Source organism: Amblyraja radiata, chromosome 31, assembly GCF_010909765.2.
Source record: "Amblyraja radiata isolate CabotCenter1 chromosome 31, sAmbRad1.1.pri, whole genome shotgun sequence".
Taxonomy (NCBI): Eukaryota; Metazoa; Chordata; class Chondrichthyes; order Rajiformes; family Rajidae; genus Amblyraja; species Amblyraja radiata.
In genome coordinates this window covers 10,919,628-10,945,063 of record NC_045986.1, presented here as the reverse complement: position 1 = coordinate 10,945,063, position 25,436 = coordinate 10,919,628, and the positions used below count along the sequence as shown (strand labels likewise).

Here is a 25,436-nt window from a genome sequence, read left to right as displayed (position 1 = left end):
TGAACTTGTGAGTGTAATCTCCAGAGGCAAGTAGGTTTGCATGTTGCTTGATTGCAAGCTGGTTGAGGCAAGAATAAGTCTTGATGTGAGAAATGGGACTCGATCTGAGTTGGGACCAGGTGCAACCAGGGTTAGAGTGAGTTTGTGTCGGGATGATGGGAAGTTGGCCAGAAGATTGGAATTCCAAGGTGTGGACCATTGAATCAAATCCAAGAGTTTAAATTCCAGCACCACTTTTAGAAGTAGTTAGTTAAATCCAGCATAAAGTCTAGTACCAATAGTGACAATGAAACTGGTGACGATGGCCATGAAACTAGTCATTGTTTGACTGTGACTATCAAATGGTGACTATGAAGCCTATGTCTTGTTGTCGTTGTGTTTATTATTGTCGCGTGTACCAAGGAACAGTGAAAAACTTTTGTTTGCGTGCTATCCAGTCAAAGAAAAGACTATACATCATTAGAATCAAGCCTTCCACAGCGTACAGGTGAAGGGTATAGCATTTAGTGCAAGATAAAGTCAGATTAAAGAGAGTTCAAATTTGAGTTAGATGGGAGGTCAGGACTGCTCTCTAGCTGATGAGAGGACCGTTCAGTTGCCTGATAACAGCTGGAAAGGAACTGTCCCTCAATCTGGAGGTGTGCATTTTCAAACTTTTGTACCTCCTGCCTGATGGGAGAGGGGAGAGGGGAGAGGGGGGAGTGACCAGGGTGAGACTGGTCCTTGGTTATGCTGCTGGCCTTGCCAGATGTCCCAAGTGTGTGAGATGCCGTTGGTGATGAATAATGATGCCAGATGGAGTGTTAAATATTTCCTCTGTCTGAGTCTCCTCATGTAGCTGGGTAATTTAGAGGCCGATTAACCTAGAAAACCACACGTCTTTGGGATGTGGGGGGAAACCCGAGCACCCGTAGGAAACCCACGAGTTCACAGGGAGAACGTGCAAACTCCACACAGGCATGAACCGGAGGTCAGGATCGAATACGTGTCTGTGGCACTGTGAGGCAGCTGCTCTGCATGCGGCACCACTGTACCGCCAGTTCAGGAGCACATTGAACGGGAACAAAATAATTGGCCAAGCAATGTCCTCTGGTCAAATAAAACAAGTGTTGCACAGGTGGATGGCCCTCTAATCACACACAGGATAAGGATAGCAGGTGACATTTCAAACAATATTGAAGTGTTGTCGTCGATGCTAATTATATTGCTACTGGTATTGATGCCAGATTTATTTAATTATCCGTGTCCCATGAATATTGAGGTGCAATTCAAACTCTTAAGGGCCTGTCTCACAAGCATGCGACTCCATGCGGCAAGCGCGACCTAAAGGGCCGGTCCCACAAGCATGCGCCTGCATGCGGCAATCGCGACCTAACGTTTGAGCCATACGGCCTCGTGGGGCCGGTCCCACTTCGATCGCCGGAGCCGTATGGAGTCGTGCGGAGCTGGTCCCGACATCGCGCGGGGCTCCGAAAAACTGACGGTGTTTAAAAATTCCGCGCGGCAACGGCCTGCCGGCCCGCAGCCACCTCGACGCCATACACACCGTCTCGACGGGCGTGCGCAGCCACCTCGACGCCGTGTCACTCACCCGACCTCCGCGCGGCTCCCGCCTCTGGTTTGGTCGCACTTGCCGCATGCAGGCGCAAGCTGGTGGGACCGGCCCTTTTGGTCGCGCTTGCCGCATGCAGGTCGTATGCTCGTGGGACAGGCCCTTTTGGTCGCGCTTGCCGCATGCAGGTCGCATGCTCGTGGGACAGGCCCTTTATGTTTGGATCCTGATCCACTAACTTAACCATTATGCTACCAAACCGGATATTGTTGTGTGCTTTTGCTTAAGCAAGTGTCTTGGGATGTCACATTGAATGAAAGGTGCAATTACAACCACAAGTTGTCACACTTCAAGTATACATCAGTGCAAGTCCAATAGACTGTTGCAATGTCCTTAAGCCATTTGATTAAAGGTAGACAAACGTGCTGGAGAAACTCAGCGGGTGCGGCAGCATCTATGGAGCAAAGAAAATAGGCAACGTTTCCGGCCAAAACCCTTCCTCAGAAGGGTTTCTTTGGCCGTTTGATTTAATCCTTTTTAACACAAGGAACTGCAGGTGCTAGTTTACCAGAAAAGATACAAAGTGCAGGACGAACTGAGCGTGTCTGGCAGCATTTCTGGAGAGCACGGATAGGTGGCGTTTTGGGTCGGGACACATTTTCAGACTGATTTCTACTTGCATCGAGCTGGCATCGTGGACTATAGCTCGGCATTCTACATCATCATCCCCTCCAAACTTGTTACCAAGTTCAGGGGGAAAAAAAGAAAGCGCTGGGGTAACTCAGCGGGTCTGGCAGCATCGTTGGAGACCATGGATAGGTGACATTTCGGGTCCTTTTTCTTCTTGCATATGGCGTGCACAGCCTAAAGTTGTAGGACAACTTGTTCTATATGACCTTATTTGATTGTGCATGCCAGGTTGATTGCATTCGTCGAAACAGGGCGGACCACGCGAAGGTTGCAATCTCCCCAACCCATTTTGGGACCTTCAGACACTGAAGAAAGGTCCCGACCCGAAATGTCATGTTCTCCAGAGATGGTGTCTGACATGGCGAGCAGGAGTCTAAAGAAGGGTCTCGACCCGAAACGTCACCCGTTCCTTCTCTCCAGAGACGCTGTCTGTCCTGTTGAGTTACTCCAGCATTTTGTGTCTATCTTTGCTGTCTGACCTGCTGGGTTCCTCCTGCACATTGTGTATGTGTTATTTTTTCTAAATGTAATCCATCCCTCACAAGCACAATTTCTTTGTTGCTGAGAGCAATACTTTTAATCGAAAAGGAACTTCCATTTGAAGCTGGGTTTGAAAAAGGGAAGCATTAGCTGGTTTATTCCTGTCATGTTGCTGTATCTTGTGTTCTGAGAAGGAACTCCTGAGAATGTGATTCTCGGAATCCTGCCCAGCAGTTTGAGATTGAATGCTGACCTCTGCGTAACGGAGGGCAGTGCGGAGCTGTCGCTGCTTCTGGTGTCTTCTTCAAGGAAGCCTGTGTCGCCCTGACTACTTGAGCAACTTTGTTCCTGGAATTGGAGACCAGGCCAGCATTAGCGGTCAGCATTTCTCGCCTTCTGCTGCTAACACTCGCCCTCCAATGCAGCCTCGCCCTTAGAATGTGGCAGCTGCTATGTTGCAGCCTTGTTGCTTTGGTGTTGGTGTTGGTGGGCGGGTGCGTGCCTGGTCGCATTTAACCATTTGTGAAGTAATTTGACAAGCATAGCACTGATGGTTTAGACTAGAGCATGTTGCTGGCTTTACTTTGCACTAAATGTTATTCCCTTATCATGTATCTATACACCGTAAATGGCTCGATTGTAATCGTGCGTTGGAAGGAACTGCAGATGCTGGATTAAATCGAAGATGGACACAATATGCTGGAGTAAATCAGCGGGACAGGGCACATCTCTGGAAAGAAGGAATGGGTGACGTTTCGTGTCGAGCCCCTTCTTCGGTGTTGACTTTCTGCTGACTGGATAGCACGCAACAATAGCTTTTCACTGTACCTAGGTAGAGTAAACTAAACTAAAGCATGGTCAGCACAGTGGCGCAGCGGTAGAGTTGCTGGCTCTCAGCACCGGAGACCTGGGTTCGATCCTGACCTCGGGCGCTGTCTCTGCAGAGTTTATAGGTTCTCCCTGAGACCGCGTGGGATTTCTCCGGGTGCTCCGGTTTCTTCCCACAATCCAAATACGGGTTAGTTTGTAGAAGTCAAAACGTCACCCATGCTTTTTCGTTCGGAAGAAATGTCCCGACCCGAAATGCCACCCATTCTTTCCCAGCAGAGATGCTGCCTGACCCGCTGAGTTGCTCCAGCACTTTGTGTCTTTCTTCAGGTTTGCAGGTTAATTGGCTACGGTGTCAGTTGTCCCTCGTGTGTAGGGTAGTGCTCGGGATAATCACTGGTCGGCATGGACTCCGCGGGCCAAAGGGCCTGATCCATGCTGTATCTCTAAAGCCTACAGTCTAAATCACTAAATCAGAAACACTCCGCAGGTCATGCAGCATCTGTGGAGGGAGAAGCCACAAAATTAATGATTTGGGTCTTTTTTCCCCTCCATCTTGTTTACTGATGAGTCTAGACTGTCCCTTTGACCTGCCTACTTTATCATTACTTTTTAACTCCAGTGTGTGTGTGTGTGTTGCAACATCCATTCACCGTGTACCTTACACCCACTTTGACTCCTAGTTGACTCGTACCTTTTCGATCTTCTTCCATGTGTTCAATTTTGACCTTGGGGTCATCCCTTCCCTCTTCTGCAATCTACGGGGTTTTTTAAACTGTGAGCTACAGCATGAACAACAGACCCTTCGGCCCACCAAGTCCACACTGACCATTGGTCACCCTTTTGCACTAGTTATCCCACTTTCTTACCCACACCCTGCACACTGGAAGTAATTTACAGAGGGCCCATTAACTTACCAAACCCGCACGTCTTTGGCACGTGGGACGAAACTGGAGCACACGGAGAATACGCAGGCAGTCACAGGGAGAACGTGCAAACTCCACACGGACGGCACCAGAGGTCAGGACGGAATCTGGATCTCTGGCAGTTGTGTGGCAGCAGCACTACCTGCTGCGCCACCTTGCCGCGCTCATGAATGAACCAGCCCCTGCAATTCCAGGCACTTATTCATTCTGGAAATGAATGGTGTCTGCATGAGCTGCTGAGGTCCCAGGCTCTGGAATTCCCTTCTCAAACTCCCCTACCTCTCTTTCCTCCCTTTGACCTGGTATTTTGTTGGTTCACATGCTTGATCAATGGTGTTTTATCATTAATGTTTTATTATTATTTATGTTTAGTGTTTTCTACGTAACTGTCACTGTATGTCATGTTGTTACTTGTGGGCGGAGCACCAAGGCAAATTCCTTGTATATGAATACTTGGCCAATAAACTTACTTACTTACGGAGGCCCTGCTTCAACCCACCTCTTTGCCAAGTTCTCGCAATTTTGTCCCGATTAACGGGGTGCCGGAAACTACCAGTTGCTGGAAAATCCGTGGTGGGCGTGTATCACATCTGCCACCACCACCACCACCACCACCACCAGCCTTGGCAGCGCGTTCCAGGCACCCACCACCCTCTAAATGTGTAAAATAAAAACATTGATCTGCACATCTCCTTTAAACTTTACCCCTCCTATCTCAAAGCTCTGCTCTCAAGTCTTTGAATGCCCACTAGTCTTCTAGTGCAGTGGGTATTCCTCACGGCTTTGTAGTCGGACCACTGTCTTTCTTCATGTGATCAATGCCTTGGCCTTGGTTGCAGCGCCGCCATTTACACAGCAAACTGTGGGAAAGGTGGTAATAGGTTTTGAGAATATATGGGGGAGGACAGTGGAGTGGGCAGATTGGTGTTAGATGAGACTATTATGCGGGGTAATGTGTGCCAGTTCGGCACGAAGATTGCAAAAGCTTTGATGTGGGTCGCTACTTCAGAAATGAGCCGCTCAGATTTCCCCCATTCTCTAGAGCTGAGAACGAACGCACTGCGCATCTTGTAAATGTCTCTGGTTTTTCCACCTGGGTTCACAGAGTGAGTGGTTGAAACTGGATTGGGCATGGAGACTCCACTGCTGCTCTGAGTCCCCACGCGGCCCACAACTCCCCCCCCCGACCTCCATGGCCCCACCCCAGGAGAACCTCTTAGTGGCCACTATCTCTGTCAGAGCCCAGAGATGAGGCTTGGAGTGGCTGAACCTGGTGAGGCCTACATGGTTAAGATGCTCAAAGAAACCTCTCCTTATGGCCTCTGTTCGGTCCATTTGGAAAATTGGTGTTGTTTCTCCTGCTACTGCTTTCCTGGCTTTGAGAGAACAAAGAGGGCGGCACGATAGCGCAGCGGGTAGAGCTGCTGCCTTGCAGTACTGGATGCCCGGATTCGATCCCGACCTCGTGATTCAGGCCTGTTTATGCTGGAATCTCCTCAACGGAGAGTTTTAATGCCCCTTTGAGAAGTTGTAGATTTGTCTCCATCTTGAGTCGTTCATTTGCTTGGAGAGTAATGGGCACGTCCCACTTACGCGATATTTTTTGTCGATGACTATAGGCGACTAGGCAGTCGCCACATGGCTGCCGAGGTGACGCCAGTATGGTTGTGAGTAGTCAGTCTCCTAAGTTGCCCGAAGAGTCGTAGCGTCTTTCTGGTCGCTGCTGGATTTTCAACATGTTGAAAATTTTTCAGAGACCGTGGGTTTGACGCCAATGAGCGTAGCTTGACGTAGGTTGTCGCCAGGTTAAGGTAGGTTGTCTGACCGGTGAATTCCACTGTCGTATTTTCCGGTAGTCGCCTAAAAAAATCGCCTAAGTGGGGCAGGCCCAGTAGGCCCAGTCGCCGGTTTTTCGGCGACCTGCTACGACTATGACAGTCGCTTAAAAATCGTCTAAGTGGGACAGGCCCATAAGTAGTTCGAAGATTTTGATCTCATATTTCCATGATTTCCTAATTCCAGTTTTGGGCGTTGTGCAAATTCTGTCGGCATTCCCAAGCCCGCCCGGCGGCCCTTGCCCTTCTTGATCGGAGAGTTAATTGGTTTTGCGGTGTTGTCAAACAGGTGGCCTTTGGTTTTTGAGCACATCGCTGTAAACAACTTAAACCCTCGGGCAAAACCTTGGAGGAAATAATTGACTGCCATTACGGTATGTTTCACTCCACCCGACCTCATGCAAATGCAACGACCAGTGTAAGGTTGACCAAGTTCAACATCACCCCCATGCACATTCACGGTGAATTAGGCTCTTGTGAATATGGCAGAGGCCACCCCAACTGAAGTCCCGTCACCCCTTTGCTCCACATGGAAAACAACTGAGTTTCTCCAGCTTTTTTGTGTACCTTCGATTTTCCAGCATCTGCAGTTCCTTCTTAAACTCCTAGCATCCATTCAGCCAACTGAGACAAAAGCACACAGGATAGCCACCAAGTGGTCTCTGGAGTGGAAGGCAACCTCATCTCCATTACACAGCTAAATCTCTTCACCAGATAAAAGCTGTCCAGGGTCTGAGCTCCCCAGAGGAGCATGGGTGAAGCTCAACAGACTTGGAACTGGAGTCGGGCGTTTCAATGCCAGCATGTGGAGATGGGGGCTCCGCCAGAGCCCAGCCTGTGAATGCAGAGCAGAACACCAGACAGCCAACCATGTCATCTCTGGGTGCCCGCTCTATCGCCCACCAAATGGAGCAGACATTGACGCAGAGACATCAACCTGGCTGCTCAACACCCGGCTTGAGATCTAACTCTTCCTTTGGTTTATGTTTCATTCGCAAGAGGAAGAAGGTTCTTGCCTTCTGCAAAAACCCAACCTTCCAATCCCATGCCCTGGGATCCAGAAAACTGCTCGAACAAGCTGATATTGTCTAAAATAGGACACAAAGTGCTGGAATAACTCAGCGGGTCAGGCAGCATCTCCAGAGAACATGGATAAGTGACGTTTCGGGTCGGGACCCTTCCTTCTGAATCAGTCTGAAGAAATGTTCCAACCCGAAACATTACCTATCCGTGTTCTCCAGAGATGCTGCCTGACCCAAAATGATGGAATACCTCAACAGGTCAGGCAGCATCTCTGGAGCAAAAGAATAGGTGACGATTCGGGTCGAAACCCTTCTTCAGACTTGGAAGGGTTCCGTGCTGAAACGCCACCTATGATTTTTCTCCCTAGATGATGCTTGACCCGCTGAGTTACTCCAGCATTGTGAGTTTATCGTCGGTATAAATCAGCATCCGCAGTTCATAGAAAGTAGAAACATAGAAAATAGGTGCAGGAGTAGACCATTCGGCCCTTCGAGCCTGCACCGCCATTCAATATGATCATGGCTGATCATCCAACTCAGTATCCTGTACCTGCCTTCTCTCCATACCCCCTGATCCCTTTAGCCACAAGGGCCACATCTAACTCCCTCTTAAATATAGCCAATGAACTGGCCTCAACTACCTTCTGTGGCAGAGAATTCCACAGATTCACCACTCTCTGTGTGAAAAATGTTTTTTTCTCATCTCGGTCCTAAAAGACTTCCCTCTTATCCTTAAACTGTGACCCCCTTGTTCTGGACTTCCCCAACATCGGGAACAATCTTCCTGCATCTAGCCTGTCTAACCCCTTAAGAATTTTGTAAGTTTCTATAAGATCCCCCCTCAATCTTCCTTCCGACACATGCTGCCTGACCCGTTGAGTTCATAAGACGTAGGAGGTGAAGTAGGCCATTCGGCCCTTCGAGTCTAGTCTGCACTTTCAGAGCTACTCCAGCACTTTGTGCCCTTTTGTTATTGTAAACCAGCATCTGCAGTTCCTTGCTTCTACTGATACTATCTAAGTTCTGTTTTCTCGTCAGTCGGGGGGTATGTTGGTGAGTGTGAGAGAGAGAGAGTTGGAGAAGTTGCCCGCCCCCATAGACGCTTGTCTCCGCCACCTGTTTGTGGCTGGTGTCATGTTACGGAACATGCCAGCCTGGGTTGGCAGCTTGCCACCTGATAGTACCTCTTTGGTAAACATCCTGGTCAGACTACACCTGAGAGCAGCAGGTGTCGGGACTAATGGGGCACTTCTAGGAAGAGCTCGTACGATAACTGGGGCATAAACAGCGCCAGCGCATCCAGCACTCCCCCCCCCCCTCCCCCCCCCCACCTCCCCCCACCCCCCGCGTTGAATCAATGTGGAGCAAGATCAGAATCAGCAGCAGTTTGCACCGTTTGCAATTTCCCACAAGTGCCCCCATTTCACCCAAGAGCGGGGACTTTGCACAGAGGGTCACGAGTTATTTCCTCCGCACACTGCCACTAAAATAGAACGTGTTGTGAGAACTGGCGGTGGGGGTTGGGGGGGGGGGGTGTTGGTGAGCGGGGAGTTGCTTTCTCTGGTTGCAGTATGTGTAGTTTCTGTTCCGCTCTTGGATTTCCTGTTATTGTGTTTGTAAGTCTACGGATGAGTTGAGCGTTTTGGTGTTGTTGGTTTCTAACTTCCCCCTCGACCGCACGGGCTGAGAGGTTGAAGACCTGTTCGCTCTGAAGCAACAACAACTTGCACTCGTGCATCGCCTCTAACGGAGCATAGTGGCCCGACGTGCCACAAATGTATGTGAAGCATGATCAAACACAAACTGTGGGCAGCACAGACACGGGTTCCAACCTGACCTCGGTTGCTGTCGGTGTGGAGTTTGCACGCTCTCCCTGTGACCGCCTGGGTTTCCTCCCAGGTGCTCCAGTCCCAAAGACGTGCGGGTTTGTGGGTTGGTTGCTCACTGCTCCTAAATGTGTAAGGAGTGGATGAGAAAGTGGGATAATGTATAACTAGTGTGAACGGGTGATCGATGGTTGATCCTGGGTCTCTGATGCTGTGGGGCAGCAGCTCTACCCGCTGCAACACTGCGCCGCCCTTTGGTTCTTGGAGCCTGCGCTTCCCCTCCCCATCAACTCTGCATTGGGGGAAACCAATCCCAGATTGACTTTAGGCAAGGCAAGGCAAGGCAACTTTATTTATATAGCACATTTCATACACGAGGCAGACTCAAAGTGCTTCACATAAAAACATTTCATACAATAAAATGAAATAATAAAATGAAATAAAATAGAAGAACTAAAAGAAAAGAAAAGCAAAATTAAAAATGCATTATAAAATAGTGCAAAAGTTAAAAGTGCAATGTAGTTAAGATTTAGCTGAAAGCTAAAGTAAACATAAAAGTTTTCAGTTTTGTTTTAAAAGTGGTCAAAGTTGAGGCAAGTCTTAAAGTTTATTCCAGCTATTTGTTGCATAGTAACTAAATCCTGCTTTCCCATGTTTTGTATTTACTCTGGGAATCACTAGCAGATTGGTTTCAGAAGATCTTAGCGGTCTAGAAGGCTTATATAGTGGAAGCATGTCAGTGATATACTTTGGTCCTAAACCATGTAGTGATTTATAGGTGAGCAGCAGGATTTTAAAATCAATTCTCTGACATACAGGGAGCCAATGTAAGGATTTAAGAATTGGTGTAATGTGTTCAAATTTTTTGGTCTTTGTTCGAACTCTAGCAACAGCGTTCTGAACAAGCTGTAGCTGCCTGACAGTTTTTTTCGGAAGACCTGCAAGGAGACCGTTACAATAATCTAGCCTACTAGTAATCAAGGCATGTACAAGTTTTTCTAAGTCTTGAGCTGACATGAGTCCTCTTAATCTTGCTACGTTTTTGAGGTGATAGTAGGCCGATTTTGTTACTGATTTGATGTGACTGTCGAAATTTAAATCTGAATCCATAATGACCCCAAGATTTCTGGCTTTGTTTGAAGTTTTCAGGGACAGAGAGTGAAGGTGTTGGGTTACTTTAAGCCTTTCTTTTTTAGCACCAAAAACAATTATCTCCGTTTTGTCCTTATTTAGTTGGAGAAAATGTTGGCACATCCAGTCTTTGACTTGCTCAATGCACTGGCACAGCAGATCTATGGGGTGATAGTCATTTGGTGATAGCGCTATATAGATGATACAGCGCGGAAACGGGTCCTTCGGCCCACCTAGTCTGCGTCGACCAGTGATCACTCCGTACACTAACACTAACCGCCACACTTAAGCCCCTGTCCCACTTAGGAAACCTGAACGGAAACCTCTGGAGACTTTGAGCCCCACCCAAGGTTTCCGTGCGGTTCCCGGAGGTTGCAGGTGGTTGCCAGAGGTTGCAGGTAGTGGAAGCAGTTAGGGAGACTGACAAAAACCTCCGGGAACCGCACGGAAACCTTGGGTGGGGCGCAAAGTCTCCAGGGGTTTCCGTTCAGGTTTCCTAAGTGGGACAGGGGCATAAGGACAATGTTACAATCTTACCGAAGCCAATTAACCTGCAAACGTGTACGTCTTTGGAGCGTCGGAGGGAACTGGAGGAGCCAGAGAAAACCCACGCGGGCATGGGGAGGACGTACAAACTTTGTGCAGACAAGCACCAGTAGTCAAGGTCGAATCCCGGTCTCTGCCGGTGTGCCACCGTTCCGCCCTAATAACTTGAATTAAACAATTTCTGGTGACCAGCCATTCTCACCTAATATTTCACATCTGGATCCAGATGTAGTACGCTGAAAAGCATTAGGTAGAGCATCACTCAGCATTTTGACATTTTATCAAGTCAATGAATCAAGCCAATTAACCTACAAACCTGTTTAAGAAGGAACTGCAGATGCTGGAAAATCGAAGGTAGACAAAAATGCTGGAGAAACTCAGCGGGTGAGACAGCCTCTATGGAGCGAAGGAAATAGGCAACGTTTCGGGACGAAACGTTGCCTATTTCCTTCGCTCCATAGAGGCAGTCTCACCCGCTGAGTTTCCCCAGCATTTTTGTCTAACGTACAAACCTGTTTCGTCTTTGGAGCGTGGGAGGAAACCGAAGATCTCGGAGAAAAACCCACGCAGATCACGGGGAGAACGTACAAACTCCATACAGACAGCACCCGTCGTCGGGATCGAACCGGGGTCTCTGGCGCTCCATTGTGCTGTAAAGCAGCAACTCTACCGCTGCGCCACCGTATATCTCCGTAACCTGAGCTTTATTTCCCCTCTCTCCTCTTTGGGTATTTCAACGTTTCGTTTGCGGATAAATGTAAAACCGCAGATGTTGGAAAACCGAAATAAAACGGGGAATGCTGACGACACTCTGCAAGTGCATTGATGGGACTCAACAGACAGTAGACAATAGGTGCAGGAGTAGGCCATTTGGCCCTTCGAGCCAGCACCACCATTCAATAGACAATAGACATTAGACAATAGGTGCAGGGGTAGGCCATTTGGCCCTTCGAGCCAACACCGCTATTCAATGTGATCATGGCTGATCATCCCCAATCAGTACCCCGTTCCTGCCTTCTCCCCATATCCCCTGACTCCGCTGTCTTTAAGAACCCTATCTAGCTCTCTATTCAAAGCATCCAGAGAACCTGCCTCCACCGCCCTCTGAGGCAGAGAATTCCACAGACTCACAACTCTCTGTGAGAAAAAGTGTTTCCTCGTCTCCGATCTAAATGGCTTACTCCTTATTCTTAAACTGTGGCCACTGGTTCTGGACTCCCCCAACATCGGGAACATGTTTCCTGCCTCTAGTGTGTCCAAGCCCTTAACAATCTTATATGTTTCAGACCTAAAGTGTTATCTTTGCTTCTTCCCCTTCCCCCCCCCCCCCTAATGCTTGCTGGTCTTCTGGCCATTTCCAGCATTTCCTATTTTTATTTTATTAATCACCCCATTTGCATTGCCTGCAGACGCAACTTTTATTTGTAACCTTTACCACCCCTTTCAGCCTGCACTACCGGTACATCCCCATCTCTCCTTCCCTTCACCCGGCTGGGGACCTTGTCATTGTTTGTCTCCACTCCTTCACCTCACCCCTCCAGAGGGCAGCACAGCTGGAAGAGCAGCTTCCCCACAGCGCCAGAGACCCAGGTTCGATCCTGGAATTCATTGCCAAGAGGGCTGCGGAGGCCAAGTCAGTGGATATTTTTTAAGGCAGAGATAGATAGATTCTTGATTAGTACAGGTTAGCCAGAAGGTTATGGGGAGAAGGCAGGAGAATGGGGTTAGGAAGGAGATAGATCAGCCATGATTGAATGATGGGCCAAATGGCCTAATGCTGCTCCAATAACTTATGAACTGACCACGGGTGCTGTCTGTGTGGAGTTTGTACGTTCTCTCCGTGGCCGCACGGGTTCTCTCCAAATGCTCGTCTCCTCCCTCACCTAGACGTGTGGGTTTGTAGGTTGTTTGGCCTCTGAACAAATTGGCCTTAATGTGTAGGGAGTGAATGAGAAAGTGGGTTAACACAGAACTAGTCTGGGCGGATGGTTGATAGTAGGCGTGGACTCTGTGGGCTGAAGGGCCAGTTTCCATGCTGTACCTCTAGAACTACACAAAGCTCTAATTTCCCACACACAGTGCATGCGCAGTTCCTGTATCTTCTGTTTTACTTGTGATGGAGAGGGGGATGAGGGAGAGGAGGGTGGGTGAGGGGGGGAGGAGGGAGAAGAAGGAGAGGGAGAGGGAGAGAGAGAGAGAGCGAGAGAACATGAGAGAGAGAACGAGAGAGAGAGAGAGGGAGAGACCACGAGAGTGAGAGAGAGAGAGAGAGCGAGAGAGACAGAGAGAGGGAGAGACCACGCTGGTCGGCATGGACTCGGTGGGCTAAAGGGCCTGTTTCTGTGCTGAATCTCTAAACTAAACTAAACTGGGTGGTTCCATATAGTGCCGGTGTAAAACTACACCAGTTTCACGCTGGTCGGCTGACCTGCAACCTTCAGTAGATGCACCGTAAACACCCCTGTACCTGGTGCCTGAAGGCCCCCTTTGGAGCTAAATCTGTTTTCAAATCCCGGGGCCTGTTTGTTGTGGTGTGGCTTCACCAGGCCTTTGCTCGTTCACAGCTCGGAGAGCACGACTTGCTTGTTTGTGAAACACTGATGGTCTAGATGTTTGCCGAGCGCTTTGCCTCATTGCATGCTCTGCACGTTTGGGCAACAAAGGAAGCCAACTTATTGTAGCAGGGGCTTGTTCATAAGTGATAGGAGTAGAATTAGGCCATTCAGCCCATCGAGTCTGCTCTGCCATTCAACCATGGCTGATCCCATTTTCCTGCCTTCTCCCCATAACCCTTGACACCCGTTCTAATCAAGAATTTGTCTATCTCTGCCTTAAAAATATCCACTGACTTGGCCTCCACAGCCCTCTGTGGCAATGAGTTCCACAGATTAACTACCCTCTGACTAAAGAAGTTCCTCCTCATCTCTTTTCTAAATGAGCACACTTTAATTCTGAGGCTGTGACCTGTGGTCCTAGACTCTCCCGCCAGTGGAAACATCCTTTCCACATCCACTCTATCCATGCCTTTCATTATTCTGCCCTTGGTAGTGTCGCGGTGAACTCAATCTCCGGGGGCTGTGCGATGGATATAGAGACGGGTGTTTTTAACCCCTTCAGAGCAGCTGAAGAATTATTGATTAAATAAATCTGGAGTGGAATAGCTTTTATGGTGATCACGGAGCTAACATTTTACAGTTTTATCAATTTAGTTTAGTTCAGAGATACAGTGCGGAAACGGGCTCTCCTGCCCACGGAGTCCGCGTCGACCAGCGATCCCCGCACACTAACACTATCCTACACGCATTAGGGACAATTGACCATTTTTACTGAAGCCAATTAACCTACAATCCTGTACGCCTTTGGAGTGTGGGAGGAAACTGGAACTCCCGGAGAAAACCCACGCAGGTTATGGGAAGAGCATGGAAACTCTGTACAGACAGCGCCCGTAGTCAGGATTGAACCCAGATCCCCGGCACTGTAAGACTGCAACTCTGCCGCTGCAATTTAAGGTTTAATAGGAACCTGAGGGGTAACTTTTTCACACAAAGTGTGGTTGGTGGGTGTATGGTACGAGCTGCCGGAGGAGGTAGTTGAGGCAGGTACTATTGCAATGTTTAGGAAACATTTAGACAGGTACATGGATGGGACAGGTTTAGAGGGAAATAGGCCAAACACAGGCAGGTGGAACGACTGTAAATGGGACATGTTGGCCAGTGTGGGAAAGTTGGGCCGAAGGACCTGTTTCCACACTGTATGACTCTATGATTCTATAAATGTAGCTGCTGGCTTACAAAAAAAAACACACACGAAGTGCTGGAGTAACCCAGTGGGTCAGGCAGCATCCCAGGAGAACATGGATAGGTAATGTGTTGGGTCGGGACTCTTCTTGAGTACTGAAGGAACAGAGGAACTCAGCAGGTCAGGCAGCATCCGGGGAAGGAATGGACAGGTGACGTTTCCGGTCGAGACTGAAATCCATTCCTATGACACTCCTTATTGACGGTGTTTTCCTTTTTTGTATTTCAGAGTCTCAGAAACGTCCAGCTCAAGCATGAGGCTGTGCTAGCTGGAAGTCAGATGGGTAGCAATGGAATTATGGATTCTACAATCCAGGTTGTCTTCTGATACAAAAAGGTATGTGTCCCACTTACACCAATGCAGCATTGCACGCATGGCCTTCCCCAGAACTTGATTATTCCACTCTGACCATTATATACTCTCCACTATTTGGACAGGTGTATGGATAGGAAAGGTTTAGAAGGCAATGGGCCAAATTTAGTCAGACGGTGGTGAATCTGTGCAAACATAAGACTGTGGAGGCCAAGTCAATGGATATTTTTAAGATGGAGATTGATCGATTCCTGATTAGCACGAGTGTCAGGGGTTATGGGGTGAAGGCAGGAGAATGGGGTTAGGTGGGAGAGATAGATCAGCCATGGCTGAATGGCGGAGTAGACTTGATGGGCTGACGGGCATAATTCTGCTCCTTGCAACTTAATGAAGTTATGAAATTCAGACAAATGGGACTAGCCCAGTGTGGCAACTTGGTCAGCATGGACAAGTTGGGCCAAAGGGCCCCATAGCTCTAGAGCTCCATAATGAGAGGTTGCTCAGTATCACATGTATCTCAAGGGGGTTCTGCGTGGAATTGTAATCCTACAGAGCTCTCAGACCATGTGGTGCTGAGTGATGCTCTACCTAGAGCTTTTCAGCGTACGACGTCCAGACCCAGATCCAGATCCAGACATTCTCCAGCTGAGTAATTTTTTCTATCGCAATGCTGTTGCCATCCATGGGCACAGCAGCAGAAGGCTGGTCTGCAAGTGGCACACACCATCCAGGCGTGCCATTAGAAACATAGAAACATAGAAAATAGGTGCAGGAGGAGGCCATTCGAACCTTTGAGCCAGCACCGCCATTCATTGTGATCATGGCTGATCGTCCCCAATCAATAACCCGTGCCTGCCTTCGCCCCATATCCCTTGATTTCTCTAGCCCCTAGAGCTCTATCTAACTCTCTCTTAAATCCATCCAGTGACTTGGCCTTCACTGCCCTCTGTGGCAGGGAATTCCACACATTCACAACTCTCTGGGTGGAAAAGTTTTTTCTCACCTCAGTCTTAAATGGCCTCCCATTTATTCTAAGACTGGTTCTGGACTCGCCCAACATTGGGAACATTTTTCCTGCATCTAGCTTGTCCAGTCCTTTTTTATAATTGTATATGTTTGCTTCAGTGATCCCCATAACACAGCACTGTGAGTTCCCCTCCACATTTTCAAGGGCAAATAGTAAAGGGCCATAAACACTGCCCTTATTGAAATCCTTCATTATCATCAACTGCTTTGGTCTAAACCTCTGGACCTCTCCAGAGAGCCTCCAGAGAGCCTAACCCTATTTTTTTTTTTTTTTTTTTATTAAAAAAAAAAATATATATATATAGATATATTAATTTTATTAGAAGCAATTGTACAAGGAGAAAGTAATCGACATAACAATTATACAATTTTCGTACTGCTTCAATTTTAACGTTTTATAAACTAATAACTAAATCGGAAAAAAGGAAAAAGAAAAAAAGGGAAAGAAAGAAGAAATGAAAAAGAAAAGAAAGAATTTTGAGAAAGGCACGAAAAAGAAGAAAGAAAAACCCCAGAACTAACGAAGAAGTGAAAGAAGCGGAGATATATCCCACTGCCCTTCCCTACGCCCGCTCACTCGACCCTAGCGTCAGTTTTGAGTTTGTGTTCAGCCATTATGTTGGTGAAGAAATTCAATAAAAGGAGACCATATTTTGGAAAATTGATCTGGTTTGTCAGTCAAGACGAGCCTTATTTTTTCTAGATGTAGTGTCTCGGTCATTTCAGTGATCCGAGACACTAACCTTTCTTTTCTACGTACCTGCGCATTTTTGAATCACTTTTGGACGTGTGTTCTAACCTCCGATGTGATGTAGTATCAAAAATAGATTGAATACTTTCCCGCAAATAGGCTTGTTTCAGGTTGAGCAGTGGATTGAGCAGCATCTGTGTTGGGAAATAGATTGTTGACGTTTTGAGTCGCGATCTTTCATATGGAAGCATTCGGTCACCTATCATAATGGCTGCTAAAGTAGCCCCCTTGCCTACTGCTGCAGATGCAACCTGAACCATTATTACCATTGGGAATTACAATTATTTTCCATGAGCAAGCTTGTGTTCACAATGCACATGCCCTTTGTACAGAATCCGTGCGATATCTTGTTAATGCCAGAAAATATATTTTATTATATTAAATATCCAACATAAATTAAAATGGGAATAATACAATGGTGTCCAAATTTCTTAATAAATATGACGCAGTTTAATCAGTCGGAAGAAGGGTCCTGACCCAAAACGTCACTTGTCCATGTTCTCCAGAGATGCTGGCTGACCCGCTGAGTTACTCCAGGACTTTGTAAACCAGCGTGTGCAGTTCATTGTTCCTTCCTTGTGCAGTTTTCCAGTTCAGTTGGCACGTGCTTGCGTCTAAAGTTAATGCCGGGATACAGTTTGATAAATTACCCCTCCCCTCTCTCCCACCTGGATATGCACCTATTTCCCCCTTCCTCCCCCTCCCCCTACATTCCTTCCTCTGGCTTCACAATTCGCAACTCCTCAATCCTTTTGTCTCCCACCTTTTAAAACATCTCTGGCCTTTGTCCAACCATCTACCTATCAGCCCCCTCCTCTGCTGCCTGTGGTCAACTATTACACGTCGCGCTTTGTCCTGCCCCTCCTCCCTTCCAGCTTTCTTCTCCCCTCCCCTTTACAATCAGTCCAAAGAAGGGTCCCTATCCAAAGCCTTGCCTATAGACAATAGACAATAGGTGCAGGAGTAGGCCATTCTGCCCTTCGAGCCAGCACCACCATTCAATGTGATCATGGCAGATCATCCACAATTAGTACCCCGTTCCTGCCTTCTCCCCATATCCCCTGACTCCGCTATTTTTAAGAGCCCTAGCTCTCTCTTGAAAGCATCCAGAGAACCTGCCTCCACCGCCCTCTGAGGCAGAGACTTCCACAGGCTCACCACTCTCTGTGAGAAAAAGTGTTTCCTCGTCTCCATTCGAAATGGCTTACTCCTTATTCTTAAACTGTGGCCCCTGGTTCTGGACTCCCCCAACATTGGGAACACGTATCCTGCCTCTAGTGTGTCCAAGCCCTTAACAATCTTATATGTTTCAATGAGAACCCCCTCATCCTTCTAAACTCCAGAGTGTACAAGCCCAGCTCGTCCATTCTCACAGCATATGACAGTCCCGCCATCCCGGGAATTAACCTTGTAAACCTACGCTGCACTCCCTCAATAGCAAAAATGTCCTTCCTCAAATATGCGCGTTCACCGGAGATGCTGCCTGAGCCGCTGAGTTACTCCTTTTGTCGACAGTATCAGCTCGCTCGGGCAAGTTCCCTGGATCCCAGGGCAAGGGGTTGGAAGGTCGATCTGTTTTTTTTTTGGTAAACCAGCATCTGCAGTTCCGTGTTTGTACACTTCGAGACTGGCTGATTCACTGATAGGCAGCAGTTGCCGTGGCCAATAGTGACAGGTTTGTGTGAAAAGTGAATGTGTCAGTGGAAGGGTTTGTGTGAGAGTTGCAGCTGCTCGTACACCAGTGATTTCCTGTCCACTTGTGCATGGTTTGTTCAGCTGTCGGTGAGAGATATGGACCGCTCTATCTTGTTAAACATCTACAATACTGTTTGTGGAACAGCAATAGTTGTCAACTATCGGTGAAGTAAAACAGCACGTCAGTATCGTGAAGATCAAAGTCAATACTTTCTATAAAACTATCATTTTAGTTTAGAGATACAGCACGGAAACAGGGCCTTTTGGCCGACCGAGTCCGCGCCGACCAGCGATCTCTGCACACTAACGCTATCCTACACATACTAGGGACAATTTATCATTTTAGCAAGCCAATTGGCCTATAAGCCTATACGTCTTTGGAGTGTGGGAGGAAACCGGAGAAAACGCACACAGGTCACGGGGAGAACGTACAAACTCCGTACAGACAGCACCCCTTGGCAGGATCAAACTCAGGTCTCTGGTGCTATAAGGCAGCAACTCTACCACTGCACCACCGTGCCGCCCTATCATTCTAGAGTCATTAAATCGTACAGCATGGAAACAGGCCCTTCAGCCCATCGAGTCTCTGCTGACGTCAAGGGCCCCAACACTAATTCTGCACTAGTCCTCCCTCAACTGCCCCTCGATTCTCCAGCTCACCCACACAGTGGGCAATTTACTGCCCGTTACACTGCCAGTAGGCAGATCTTTGGGATGTGGGGGGGAAATCGGAGCGTCGGAAACAAAACAGTGGCGGTCAGGATTGAACTCTGATCACTGGAGCTTGTGCGGCAGCAGCTCTACCTGCTGCGCTACTAACTCCTCAAATGTATACGTCCTGGAAACCGACCCTTCGGCCCAACCTCCTGTATGTCGACCAAGATGCCCCATCTACACGAGTATAATACACTTGTTGGAGGGATGGTCTATCAGGTTCTGGTTCTGTGACTAGCGGCTATAAGATGCAAATCCTAGAAGTGGTGATGTGGATGGAAGCAACTTACGCTGGCTTCTGAGTGGAAAATTAGAATGTTTTAGTTTAGTTTAAAGATACAGCGTGGAAACAGGCCCTTGGCCCACCGACTCCGTGCCGACCGGTGATCTCTGCTCGTTAACACTATCCAACACACACACACACACACACACACACACACACACACACACACGCACTAGGGACAATTTATAACTTTACCAAGCCAATTAGCCTGCAAACCTGCCTGTCTTTGGAGTGTGGGAGGAAACCGGAGCTCCCGGAGAGAACACACGCGGTCACGGTGAGAACGTGCACACTCCTCACAGACAGCAGCCGTAGTCAGGATCAAACCTGAGTCTCTGGGTATATAAGGCAGCAACTCTACCGCTATACCACCGTGCCAAAACCTGGTTGGCTTCATTTTCTCCCTCCCTCCCTCCCATTATGATGAATGGACTTTGGACCAAAACGTTACCTCTGCTTCTCTTTCCAATAATGCTGCCTGACCTGCTCAACGATTCCGACATTTTATTTTCTTTCCTGGAAATGGCCCATTTCAAACAATTTCCAGTTGCATTTCTACAGCATGCTTTGTCACCTTGCCACGCTCTGTTTCCGATGAAGTCTGTGACTTTTCATTGAGAATCCAAACCAAACCCTATCTATCCAAATGTGTAGGAAGGAACTGCAAATGCTGGTTTAAACCGAAGATAGACACAAAATGCTGGAGTGACTCAGCGGGACAGGAGGCATCTATGGAGAGAAGGAATAGGTGACGTTTCGTGTCTCGACCCTTCTTCAGTCTGAAGAAGCGTCTCGACCCGAAACGTCACCTATTCCTTTTCTCCATGATGCTGTCTGACCCGCTGAGTTACTCCAGCTTTTTGAGTCTATCCTGCCTATCCAAATCACCACTTCATTATAAAGCATGTAAAGTGCTTCTGAGGAGTTAGAACCATGTGAGCATTGCAACCAAGTTATGTCGAGGGAGTTCCCACAATGGAGTTGAGCCAAAGGGCCTGTTTCGTTTCTGTATGACTATCAGTAGCTGTGTAATAATGTCAAGATGATTACATTGGCCAAGATACAAGGGAAAATTCCCCCTATTTTCCAACATGAGAGCAATGTTTTCATAGGTGTTGAGTTTAGCATATTGTCACTTGTACCGAGATACAGTGAAAAGTTTTAGTTGTGTGCTAACCAGTCAGCGGAAAGACAATACACAATTAAAATCGACCCATCCACAGTGTACAGATACATGAAAAGGTTTAGTGCAAGGTAAAGTCCCATCAAAGATAGACTGAGCGTCTCCAATGAGGTAGATAGTAGCTCAGGACTGATCTCTAGTTGTTGGTACGTTGGTTGGGAGGCAGGTACTGGGCTTAGACAATAGACAATAGGTGCAGGAGTAGGCCTTTGGCCCTTCGAGCCAGCTCCGCCATTCAATGTGATCATGGCTGATCATCCTCAATCAGTACCCCGTTCCTGCCTTCTCCTCATATCCCCTGACTCCGCTATTTTTAAGAGCCCTATCTAGCTCTCTCTTGAAAGCATCCAGAGAACCTGCCTCCACCGCCCTCTGAGGCAGAGAATTCCACAGACTCGCCACTCTCTGTGAGAAAAAGTGTTTCCTTATCTCTGTTCTAAATGGCTTACTCCTTATTCTTAAACTGTGGCCCTGGTTCTGGACTGCCCCAACATCGGGAACATGTTTCCTGCCTCTAGCGTGTCCAAGCCCTTAACAATCTTGTATGTTTAAGGAACGAGCTGCCAGAGGAAGTGGCTGGGACAGGTACAATAACAACATTTAAAAGACATTTGGTCAGGTACATTGACAGGAAAGGTTTGGAGGGATATGGGTCAAACATCGGCAAATGGGATTAGCGTGGCGGGCATCTTGGTCGGCATGGATGAGTTGGGCCAAAGGGCTTGATTCCCTGCTCCGTGTCTCCGTACGAGTGTCACAGTGGAAGTTTGGGCAGTCAATAAACTCCCACTTTGATGTCAGAGCTAAAGTGCAGCCCCTCTGAGATTACTTGGACTCGTCCCAGAGTATTACACCCAACGTCAGGGTGAGACTTCAACCCATCAGACTTTGACTCTGAGGTGAAGGTGTTAGACATGCAACCTGGCCAGTATCAGAGCGATCTTTTGTAACATATGTACACACTCTCCCACTCGCACGCACACACACTGGTGACTACACAGAATAGACTTTCAGTCAAAGATGTTTATTTCTATTACAAATGTTATCATTTTTGGTCACATTTTCTCACGACACAGAAGAGGCCATTCAGCCTTCGATCAAATCCATTCCTCTGTTTTCGCGCATGTACTTCCCCCCTCCCCCCCCCCCCCCCCCCCCCCTCCCCCTCCCCCCCCCCCAACCTCCACTGGTCTAATTTACAGCAGCCATCCAACCAACCAAGTGGGGCGTCTTTGGGATGTTGGAGAAACCAAAGGGCATGGTCACAGGGAGATCGTGCAAACTCCACACGGATGACCTTGTGATGAGAACGGCATTCTTGTCTGGACGCACAAGGGGCTGCAGAAGCTTCAATCTTAAGTAATAAACAAACTATCTGCAGTCTCTTGTGTCTCCATTTCACTGCTCCACTTCCAAATCTGCCCAAATCTAGACCCACTTTGAAGAAGTTTCTTGTCCAGGAGTTCTGTGCGACCTCTCTCACGTCTAACCCTCTGGGATTACTCCTGCTCTACCTGGTGAAGAAAGGTCCCGACCCAAAATGTTGTCTGTCCGTTTCCCTCCAGAGATGGGCACGGTGGCGCAGCAGTAGAGCTGCTGCCTCACAGCGCCAGAGACCCCGGTTTGATCCTGACTACGGGTGCTGTCTGTACAGAGTTTGCACGTTCTCCCCGTGACCACGTGGGCTTTCCCCAGGTGCTCCGGTTTCCTCTCACACTCCAAAGACATGCAGGCTTATAGGTTAATTGGCTTTGGTTTAAAATAAAGTAGATTGTTTCTGGTGTGTAGGATAGTGTTAATGTTTGGGGATTACTGGTCGGCGTGGGCCGAAGGGCCTGTTTCTGTGCTGTATCTCTAAACTAAACTAAACTAGACTAAGATGCTGGCTGAGTGCTCCAGCACTTTAGAGTTTTACTTGAATTCAGGTCTATAAGTTAACAACACCACCTTCTCTGCTAGGTAGTTGGTGGGCTGAAGAGCCTGTTTCTGACAATAGACAGAGGGTGTGGTGGCTGAGGGCAATGTCCAAACTAGTTTTTGTCATTCAGCTGGAAAGAGTCCAGAGAAGGTTTACAAGCAAGCTGCCAGGATTTGAGGGCCTGAGCTATAGGGAGAGGTTGGGCAGGTTAGGACTCTATTCCTTGGAGTGTAGGAGATTAAGGGGTGATCGATCTTATAGAGGTGTATAAAATCACGAGGGGGATAGATACGGTAACTGCACAGAGTCTTTATCCTAGGGTGAGAGAATCAAAGACTAGAGGACATAGGTTTAAGGTGAGGGTGGGGAAGATTTAATAGGAACCTGAGGGGCAGCTTTTTCCACACCTTATATATATGGAATGACCTGCCAGAGGAGGTAGTTACGGCAAGTACAGGCACATCACTTAAAATATATTTGCACAGGTACATGGATAGGAAAGGTTTAGAGGGGTATGGGCCTTACATAGATAAATGGCAAGAGCTGAAGATGAGGCATCCTGGTCAACATGAATGAGTTGGGCCGAAGGGCCTGTTTCCGTGCTGTATGGTGCTCTGTGAAGCTGAGATAATAGACAGCCAGTAGATTGCCAGGAATGAGTGGGTTAACATATGGTGAGCGTTTGTCGGCACTGGGCCTGTACTCGCTGGAGTTTAGAAGGATGAGGGATATCTCATTGAAACTTACCGAATAGTGAAAGGCGTGGATAGAGTTGATGTGGAGAGGATGTTTCCACAAGAGGGGGAGTCTAGGACCAGAGGGCATAGCCTCAGAATAAAAGGATGTCCCTTTAGAAAGAAGATGAGGAGGACCTTCTTCAGTCAGAGGGTGATGAATCTGAGGAATTCATTGCGACAGACGGCTGTGGAGGCCAAGTCAATGGACATTTTCAAGGTGGAGATTGACAGATTCTTGTGTGTGTCCTTGGGCAAGACACTTCACCCACCTTTGCCTGTGTGTGTGGATGTAATTATGTGAAGCACTTTGGGGTCAATGCAAGTTGACTAAAAATGTGCTATATAAATAAAGAAATTTAAAGAAATGTAATTTAAATTTAGTACGGGTGTAAGGAGTTATGGGGTGAAGGCAGGAGAATGGGGTTGAGAAGAAAAGATAGGTCAGCCATGATTAAATGTTGAAGTAGACTTGATGGGCCGAATGGCCTAATTCTGCTTCGAGAACCTATGAAGTTATTTATTTAAGTGATGGCAGTTCATAAGTTCATGTTCATAAATGATGGGAGTGGAACTAGGCCATTCGGCCCATCAAGTCTACTCCGCTCCTCAGTCATGGCTGATCTATCTTTCCCTCTCAACCCCATTCTCCTGCTTTCTCCCCATTACCCCGGCACCCGTACTAATCGAGAATCCATCTGTCGCTGCCTTAAATATCCATTGATGTGCCGAACCAAGTGGATTCAACCGATTAGCGGTGCAGTGCAGACATAAACTAGAGAGGGAATTGTGTGCAGTTATTTGCATTATCAAACTGGGTGATTCATTTCGGATAGGTGATGGTTTTTACCATAAAGCGTTTAGATCAGCTAAGCTGTGGTAGATGGAACCACAAGCAGGCATGTACAGAAGGTTGTTTTTAATGGGTTGTACACCACAACCACCCACACACCTCCACAGATGACTAAGCAAGGCTATTTTCTTTATGACTTCAGGTGACATGCTCACTCTGATTGCTTCGTTGTCCATCTAATTGGACCAGCCAAAAACATATTGCTACAGTTGGGAAAACAGAGATCAAGTGCTTTTATTTTTCTGTAAATGTCTGTATATGCAGCACTTTCATTAGCCCAAAGTACTTTAGCGTCAATACTTGTTGAATTTGTTGGAATAATTGTCAGAGGGGAATCTTATTGATGGGATCTACCAGCATTTGGATAGGCACAGAGTTACTGGGATAGACAACATATTGTGTAAAAATGTCTGTATATGCAGCATATTTCATTAACCCAAAGTACTTTACAGTCAATACTTGTTGAATTTGTTGTGATAATTGTCAGAGGGGATTCTTACTGACTGCATCTACCAGCATTTGTATAGGCACAGAGTTACTGGGATAGACAACATGGCTTGGTGTGTGTGAAATTGTGTCTCACGATTTGATAGAGATTTTTCAAGAGGTCACCAAGAGGATTGACCAGGGCAGAGCAGTAGATGTTGTCTACATAGACTTTAACAAGGCCTTTCACAAAGTCCCACATGACATACTGGTCCTGATGGTGAGATCGGTACCCGGACAGGCGGCTGAAGGACAAGAAGTCGAAGCCAAAACGCCGAAAGGACATGACGCAAAAATGATAAATAGATATGAAACACTTTTTTTTTAAAATCAATATTTTTAACCGTAACCCTAACCTTTCGGCTTCATGTCCTTTTGGCATCTTGGCTTCAGCGTCCTGTCCGCACACGGGTTAGATCACATTGATGCCAAGGGGAGCTAGCCAAATGGTTTCTAACTGGGTTTAGAGGAGGGAGTCAAATGGTAGTGGTGGAGGTCTGTAGGGAGGCACTGCAGATGCTGGTTTAAACCGAAGATAGACACAAAAAGCTGGAGTAACTCAGCGGGACAGGCAGCATCTCTGGAGAGAAGGAATGGGTGACGTTTCGGGTTGAGACCCTTCTTCAGACTGGTGGAGGATTGCTTTTCGGTTTAGAGGCCTGTGATCAATGTGTGCTTCAGGGGTTAGGGTCAGGAGCTGGGTCAGTTGCTGTTTGTTATCTTTATGAACATGAACTTTGATGTAATTTGTAAATTTGCAAACCATTGTTATCTAAATCGTTAATGTAGATAATCATAATATATAGAAGCAGAATTAGACCATGTGGCCCGTCACGTCTACTCAAGC

The 25,436-nt window shown here is 47.6% G+C and overlaps 1 protein-coding gene across 2 annotated transcripts in view; it reads left to right on the top strand.

The window, feature by feature from the left end:
* Nucleotides 1–25,436, top strand: part of pik3cd (phosphatidylinositol-4,5-bisphosphate 3-kinase catalytic subunit delta) — a 155,283-nt gene that overhangs the window by 31,447 nt on the left and 98,400 nt on the right. For both annotated transcript variants that reach the window (XM_033048513.1, XM_033048514.1), the window contains exon 3: nucleotides 14,863–14,970. The gene's annotated coding sequence lies outside the window, so the exon portion shown is untranslated. The remainder of the gene's footprint in view (nucleotides 1–14,862; nucleotides 14,971–25,436) is intronic.